Source organism: Liolophura sinensis, chromosome 9 (genome assembly GCF_032854445.1).
Source record: "Liolophura sinensis isolate JHLJ2023 chromosome 9, CUHK_Ljap_v2, whole genome shotgun sequence".
In the NCBI taxonomy this organism is placed as follows: Eukaryota; Metazoa; Mollusca; class Polyplacophora; order Chitonida; family Chitonidae; genus Liolophura; species Liolophura sinensis.
In genome coordinates this window covers 11,390,219-11,399,566 of record NC_088303.1, presented here as the reverse complement: position 1 = coordinate 11,399,566, position 9,348 = coordinate 11,390,219, and positions in this window count along the sequence as shown.

The window sequence follows — 9,348 nt, the reverse complement described above, 5'->3', positions numbered from 1 at the left end:
TTTGGTGGGTAAGCTTAGCAGATCTTCTCATGGTTGGGCTCATGCCGATTTTCCTTACGCCGCCTCCAGAGGTCTCTGTCACTAGGTGGATGGTCTGTGGCTTGTCTACATACCCCCAGCCATTGTGAACGCCCACCTGATTAGAACAACATACTTTCTCAAGCCTCACAACTAAATGTACACACGTATGTTTATGTATGGCAATTACTGAAAACATTTAACCCATTTAATCAATGAAATACCAGCACAGTACACACTAAACAAGTTCTAAACCAAAATTTGAAATTCCTCATTAAAATGACACTATTTTTATCTAGATTCATACCGCTGAACTCATTTTTACTACACCGGCTACATCACATAGGCATGTATCTTTGCACAACACTGACTTTCTCAAAAATTTTATCTGAAAACCCTATTTCAAGAAGCTGGGCCACTTTCATGTTCACAACATTCCTACGGACATGCTAAAAAAGGCAAACAGAAAGTTGATTTGATAATTTGAATGTAGTTCAGAACATTTGATACAACATCACAAACAGAAAACTACTTTCACTTTTTTGGAATGTTTTGTCTCTGATTTCATTTGTATCCATTGTAAATAAGAAAGTTTTGCAATAATATCCAGGAATTATCCAACAGGAATTGTGACAGCAGGCCTTTTTCGTGCCATTTTTACTGATATCAAACATTCCTTTCCCAGCTCAACATAATGATGTCACATGAAAGATAGTATGGCATTACATTAGAAACTTATACATTGTAACAAAACTGACATTTTGCAACATGTTATTTCTGATGTAACTTAGGCTCGAGGTAATACATGTACTTCCTTCTAGTGCCACCTCAGAGGATCATATTATCTGCTGCCTCTCCACTGTCCCAGCCTTCTACAGGTCATCCTACCATATTTTTTGACCCATCGATATTCTAAGAAACCTGTGAGAATAATCATGTTACCTGCCGATGTTACCTGTATTTAATGAGGAGTTCACATCTGAGTAGGAACTGCATGAGAATGATTTCTTGCATATTTCCTTCTCCGTTGTCTGAGAACTTACGTTTATTCTACGTTCCAGTATGGAGACGGAGCTGCCGTCTGCTGAATGGCGCTCACGGTTATTCTTGTCCTCTGTCAGGTACTGGCACAATTCCTCCTCAAACTTGTCAATGTTTGGTGGCAATGTGATGCTCAGGCGGTCCAGATGACAGGAAAATGTCTTCAGAATTCTTGGCTTCTTCAATATGTCTGAAAGAAATACAAGAAATTACACATGAAAAAGAAATAGTCAATGTATTTCTCCAAATGTGGAGGTTTTTGTGTACACTTGTCACTTAAATGGTCAGGGATTGGTTTTGAATAAGCTCGTCCTTACCTGGTCAGGGGTGGTGGTTTTATATAAGTTTATCCTTACCTGGTCAGGGGTGAATGGTTTTGTATATGTTTATCCTTACCTGGTGAGCGGTGGTGGTTTTGAATAAGCTCGTCCTTTCCTGGTCAGGTGTGGTGGTTCTGTATATGTTTATCCTTACCTGGTCAGGGGTGAATGGCTTTGTATAAGCTTGTCTTTTCCTGGTCAGGGGTGGTGGTTTTACATAAGTTCATTCTTACCTGGTCAGGGGTAAACGGTTTTGTATAAGCTTGTCACCTAACCTGGTCAGGTGTGGTGGTTTTGAATAAGCTCGTCCTTTCCTGGTCAGGTGTGGTGGTTTTGTATATGTTTATCCTTACCTGGTCAGGGGTAAATGGTGTTGTATAAGCTCGTCCTTACCTGGTCAGGGGTGGTGGTTTTGAATAAGCTCGTCCTTTCCTGGTCAGGTGTGGTGGTTTTGTATATGTTTATCTTTACCTGGTCAGGGTTGTTGTGGTGTTGTATAAGCTTGTCACCTTACCTGGTCAGGTGTGGTGGTTTTGTATATGTTTATCCTTACCTGGCCAGGTGTGGTGGTTTTGTATATGTTTATCCTTACCTGGTCAGGGGTAAATGGTGTTGTATAAGCTTGTCCTTACCTGGTCAGGTGTCGTGGTTTTGAATAAGCTCGTCCTTACCTGGTCAGGTGTGGTGGTTTTGTATATGTTTATCCTTACCTGGTCAGGGGTAAATGGTGTTGTATAAGCTTGTCCTTACCTGGTCAGGGGTGGTGGTTTTGAATAACCTCGTCCTTTCCTGGTCAGGTGTGGTGGTTTTGTATATGTTTATCTTTACCTGGTCAGGGTTGTTGTGGTGTTGTATAAGCTTGTCACCTTACCTGGTCAGGTGTGGTGGTTTTGTATATGTTTATCCTTACCTGGTCAGGGTTGTTGTGGTGTTGTATAAGCCTGTCAACTTACCTGATCAGGTGTGGTGGATTTGTATATGTTTATCCTTACCTGGTCAGGGTTGTTGTGGTGTTGTATAAGCTTTTCACCTTACCTGGCCAGGTGTGGTGGTTTTGTATAGGCTTGTCACTTACCTGGTCAGGTATGGAGGTTTTCAACTGAGATATGCTCAAATCAAATTAAACTTGACAGACATCATACAAGGCTTGTCTTGACATAGCATCATTACATCTGCAATGGAGGTCTTAACTATTATAGTTGTTGTTCTCAAACGGCATCATTGCCTCAATCAACATGTCGCATAATCACCTGCACTGTTAGAGTCCCAATACTCAAACAGCAGACATGACACTATGTCATTCCCTGGTCTGTTGGGGTCAGGTTATGCAGACAGCAGACATGACACTATGCCATTACCTGTACTGTTTGGGCCATGTTATGCAGACAGGAGATCTAGGGCAGCTCTACAGCGGACCTTGGGCTATGTCAGTACCTGTACTGTTGGCGTCGGGTTATGCCGACAGCAGACCTGGGACTACGTCATTACCTGTACTGTCGGGGCCATGTTAGGCAGACAGCAGACCTAGGGCTCTGTCATTACCTGTACTGCTGGGGTCCTGTTGTGCAGAAAGCAGACCTAAGGGCTCTGTCATTACCTGTACTGTTAGCATCAGGTTATGCAGATAGCAGACCTGGGCAATGTCACTACCTGTACTGTTGGGGCCATGTTATGCAGACAGCAGACCTAAGGGCTCTGTCATTACCTGTACTGATGGGTCCTTTTGTGCAGACAACAAACTTGGGACTATGTCATTACCTGAATTGTTTGGCTCCTGTGTAAAGAACAGGTCTGGGACTATGTTATTACCTGTACTTGGGGTTTTGTTGTGCACACAGCAGACATGGGACTATGTCATTACCTTTATTGTTTGAGTCCTGTGTAGAAAGCAGACCTGGGACTATGTTATTACCTACACTTGTTGGGGTTTTGTTGTGCACACAGCAGACTTGGGACTATGTCATTACCTGTATTGTTTGGGTCCTGTGTAGACAGTAGACCTGGGACTATGTTATTACCTGCACCTGTTGGGGTTTTGTTGTGCACACAGCAGACTTGGGACTATGTCATTACCTGTATTGTTTGGGTCCTGTGTAGAAAGCAGACCTGGGACTATGTTATTACCTACACTTGTTGGGGTTTTGTTGTGCACACAGCAGACTTGGGACTATGTCATTACCTGTATTGTTTGGGTCCTGTGTAGACAGTAGACCTGGGACTATGTCGTCACTGCCCAGTATGATGTTTTCTGGCATCAGATGGATAGCCTTCAGCAAGGCCCTGTGAGTCTGGATCGAGTAGGTCATTTGACAGCCAGATGGTTTCAGAAACTGACTACCTGTGACAACATAATAACACATTGTTTTCATACCTGTAACTTCATGTATATTTAACATTCAAACCCAGGTTTCTACTTCGAGCTAATTTAACATTATGCATACCAATCTGTCAATCATGTGTTCTTTACTTCCAGGCCATGCACACACCTAAAGACATTTCATTTTAGACCTGCATGGTAAGGAACAAACAATTCACAACAATTCAAAAAATGAAAAAAAAAAAGAACAAAAAAAAAACTGATTTTGGCAAACAGTAGGCAAAGCAATCTGTTTAGTATTTTTTTTTTAAGTTTTTAAAACCATACTCAAGAAATGTTTGCATATTATAATGCATATTAGGCTGACAGGTAGACTACACTGAAGAGTAATAATAAATCGTCTCACATCAATTCCCAGACAAACCAGAAAGATTTATATTCGTGCATGCAAACTTATTGGACAAGAGCCACTTAGGAAAACTTCACCAACAGAGACAGAAGTTATTTGGCTTTTGTATTACAGGTACAATGAGCTGTTTATTATGAATTATGACACAGCTGTCAACACGACACTATGTTCACATTTGATAACAAAGCTATTGCTAACCTTCAATGTGGTCGTCCAAGAAATAGAGAGCTCTCGGTGACCCATGATAGAGTTCCATCCTTCCAAAACAAATGAGAAGACTTCATATCACTGAGGCATAATACATGTATGTTCATAACCTGTAATTCTTTGACAATCAAATATGACACTCCAAAAAGTGACAACAGGTTAAAGGTCTCTTAATTTAATACTCTCAATTTATACCAGCACAACTATGGATGGAGAGCTTGTTACAAATGTATGGACAGTGAGCCTCTTACTTACAAATGTATGGACAGTGAGCCTGTTACTTGAGCTTGGGTGATGAACTAATTACTAACACGTGTATGGGTAGTAAGCCTGTTAGGCATGTATGGTGATGAGTGAGTTACTTGTGTACGGATGATGAGCCTGTTACTTACATGTGTATGGACAGTGAGTCTGTTACTTGAGCTTGGGTGATGAACTAATTACTAACACGTGTATGGGTAGTAAGCCTGTTACGCGTGTATGGTGATGAGTGAGTTACTTGTGTACGGATGGTGAGCCTGTTACTTACATGTGTATGGACAGTGAGTCTGTTACTTGAGCTTGGGTGATGAACTAATTACTAACACGTGTATGGGTAGTAAGCCTGTTACGCGTGTATGGTGATGAGTGAGTTACTTGTGTACGGATGGTGAGCCTGTTACTTACATGTGTATGGACAGTGAGTCTGTTACTTGAGCTTGGGTGATGAACTAATTACTAACACGTGTATGGGTAGTAAGCCTGTTATGCGTGTATGGTGATGAGTGAGTTATTTGTGTATGGATGGTGAGCCTGTTACTTACATATGTATGGATATTGAGCCTGTTACTTGGGTATGGGTGGTCAGTCTGTTACTTGTGTATGGATGGTGAGCTTGTTACTTAGTTGTGTATGGACAATGGGACTGTTACTTGGGTATGGGTGATGAGCCTGTTACTTGTGTACGGATGGTGAGCCTGTTACTTACATGTGTATGGACAGTGAGTCTGTTACTTGAGTATGGGTGGTGAACTAATTACTAACATGTGTATGGGTAGCGAGTCTGTTCCATGTGTAGGGTGGTGAACCTGTTACTTGTGTACAAGTGGAGAGTCTATTACTTGTGTACGGATGGTGAGGCTATTATTTACATGTCTATGGACAGTGAGCCTGTTACTTGGGTATGGGTGATGAGTCTGTTACTTGTGTATGGATGGTGAGCCTGTTACTTAGATGTGTATGGACAGGGAGCTTGTTACTTGGGTATCTGTGGTGAGTCTGTTGCTTGTGTACGTGAACCTGTTACTTGGGTATCTGTGGTGAGTCTGTTCCATGTGTAGGGTGGTGAACCTGTTACTTGTGTACAAGTGGAGAGTCTGTTACTTGTGTATGGATGGTGAGGCTGTTATTTACATGTCTATGGACAGGGAGCTTGTTACTTGGGTATGGGTGGTGAGTCTGTTGCTTGTGTACGGATGGTGAGCCTGTTACTTAGATGTGTATGGACAGTGAGTCTGTTACTTAGATGTGTATGGAAAGTGAACCTGTTACTTGGGTATCTGTGGTGAGTCTGTTGCTTGTGTATGGATGGTGAGCTTGTTACTTAGATGTGTATGGAAAGTGAACCTGTTACTTGGGTACGTGTGGTGAGTCTGTTACTTGTGTATGGATGGTGAGCTTGTTACTTAGATGTGTATGGAAAGTGAACCTGTTACTTGGGTATCTGTGGTGAGTCTGTTGCTTGTGTACGGATGGTGAGCCTGTTACTTACATGTGTATGGACAGTGAACTTCTTACTTGGGTATGGGTGGTGAGTCTGTTGCTTGTGTACGGATGGTGAGCCTGTTACTTAGATGTGTATGGAAAGTGAACCTGTTACTTGGGTATGTGTGGTGAGTCTGTTACTTAGATGTGTATGGACAGAGAGCCTGTTACTTAGATGTGTATGTTACTTGGGTATGTGTGGTGAGTCTGTTACTTGTGTACGGATGGTGAGCCTGTTGCTTAGATGTGTATGGAAAGTGAACCTGTTACTTGGGTATCTGTGGTGAGTCTGTTGCTTGTGTACGGATGGTGAGCCTGTTACTTACATGTGTATGGACAGTGAGCCTGCTACTTGAGTATGGGAGGCGACTTACTTGTGTATCGGTGGTGAGCCTGGCTGAGAAGTGTCCGGCATCTCCCCCTCATACTTGAAGACCCGTAGAATTCCCCACCCACAGGACACACTCTTCTTCCGGTCCTTCTCTCCGACATTCACAGCGACCAGCTCCACCACTAGGACAAGGTGCATGTCATGGATACCAGTGTGGAAGTAAATGTTCTGAAAAATAGACACAAGGCAAATAGGCTGACGAAAACAAAATGTGAAGAATGTGCATTAAAGCCAACTTTCCTTCAGCTGTTTTAATGTGACATATTATTTTATGCCAAAATTTTGTAAATAACCTATAAATATATTTTTAGGGGTGTTCCTGTTCAGGATGTTACAGATCAACCAACAGAACATGTATGTGCAAATAATAAGAAGGGAAAATGTGGAAAAGTCAAAAAACATAGTGCAGGTAATAATAAACTAAAAAATAGTAGAATTACCCAAATAAATATTTCACTTAAATGACGGCAGTTAGCATTATAATGGGAGGAAACCCTGTAGTGGTGAGGGAAGCCCACCACAATCCGCAGGTTGCTGACAGACCTTACCACATATGCAGGCTGAGAACAGTCAGTGTGACTCTCGCATCCTTGACCTGAACTCACAGCGACCGCATTGGTGAGAGGCTTCTGAGTTATTGCACCGCACTGGCTTGCTTGGCATTGTTGATTGGCGTTTTACACTGTATTCAAGAATATTTTACTTATACAATACAACAGCAGCCAGCATTATGATGGGAGGAAACCGTGTAGTGCCTAGGGGAAACCCACGACCATCTGCAGGTTCCTACACATGATGTGACATACACATGATAGTCTTCCAATGTCACAAGCAATATTCCATGTACAATGTGGATTCTGATAATAAATGTACATGTAGGTGTCTGAATACATGTAAAGCAAGGAGTAAGGTACACTATGTACAGTACCTGGTTATACTGCAGCCTGGGTTTTTGTCCCACAGAGGAGCGAGATGCCATGAGGGGGCCCACCCACTGCCGACCAAAGAACTGCTTGTAAGCCACATCATACAGGCTAACATACAGCTGATATTCCGTGCCATCTGTGTCATTCTGAAATGAGAGTAATTATACAACTTTTCCTCCATTTGCCCTCGCTTCAGCCTCATTTTTGCAACCATACCCCCCACACAAAACAAAAAAAAAAGAAAAGAAAAGAAAAGAAAATTGACTGATTTACTCAGCTACATGTACATGTACATATATTATGTGGTTTTTGACTAGTAATGCGTTGATGACAGCATGAAGGAGAGGGACGTTGGGGTGGGATGGGATGAGGTACACAATCAGCAAGATTACACTGTTGATATTACATTCTTTGACAACGGTTGTCATGAACGGTTGTATGTTTATATTCAAATATCCATGGCAAGACCATGAGTTATCAACCTTCCTACATTTTTCTGCCATCGCACAAGTTTACCAGTGTAGATTACATACACCTACTGTACAATTACACTTTGATTCTTTCACATCAACATTTCTAACTCTTGTTACCTGCATCACATACATGTTACTGTACACAGCAGGAGACAGTTGCAGTCATCAGCCAGGGCAAGAAATTTGTCTCTGGTCTGCAGGGTAATATTGTGTTTACGACTAACTGTCCTAATTAAACTCAACTACATAACTGTCTATACACTGTAGGTGTATGCATACAGCTAGCAATTACAAACAAACATGAAAAAGTTACATATTATTGGAATATACTCTATGTAGCCTGTAAATGTCAAATGAATCATTACTCTCAGTTTGATATATGAACATGTGGATAAGTCATTGATAGTACAAGGAGAGTTTCAGAAAGGTAAAAGTACATGCAACCTCATGATTGTCGCCGCACTAAAATATTATTGTCCCTCATATATGAATGATATTACTGTATAGATTTATTGTTGGAGAACAGATTTTATAGCACTCCTTCAAACATGTCAAACAATTTTTTTGTCAACAGTCAACACGGAATAATGCCTTCAGAATATGCTTGAATAAACACCTTTCAATCATGGAAATAGGCTGAAGAATTACAGTAGCTATACACAGGATTTTACTTTAAAAGAGTCATGAAATGTGATTTGTTTCTTTATTTCATATTTTATTTGTGACCTACCCTAAGATGTATGGTAGAAATGAGATTTTAGACATTAGAGTGTAAATTACAATGAGTTTAAATGTAAGGCTGAATTCATCAGTTCTCAACTAAATAGCTGAAGTGCCCAAGTTGTATACATTTAGATAATATAAACTTTGTCCAAAATAAGTAATGGAGTGTCTATATGTACAGGAGCCACACCTGCCTGTAGCTATAATGACCCCAAATTGCCTCTCACATCACTTCTGAAAAATAATTGCATAAATGGGCAATGTAAATTCTTACAGGTCAATAAAATAGTGAAGATTTTATAAAAGAATCATCACACTTTCACAGTTACATCTGCATGTATGCTTCATGTATCCATTTAACATCTTTTGCAATATTTTATATCTTGTCATCCACAGTATATCTTGCCTGTCCACAAAGCCATTTTTGTACAAAGGATAATTGTACATGTAGTTTTTTGCCTGACAGTCTTAAGCTGTACAAGTTACATGTAGGAGTACTGCACTAGTACCACACTGGTAAAGTTTGGCCCTTAATTCATCAAGTATTTTAAAAAAACTTGTTTGCTGATGTACATGTAATATCAGATTCTTATCAATAGAAGACAGATTCAAATATGCCCTTGGTGGTAAAAAGTCTGCAATCTGCAGAGAGAGTGACACCTTTAATAGCTGGCAAATAAACTACTAAGAAAACGGATTTATTTCTATATTTATTTATTTGAATTGGTGTTTAACGCCGTACTCAAGAATATTTCACTTATACAACGGTGGCCAGCATTA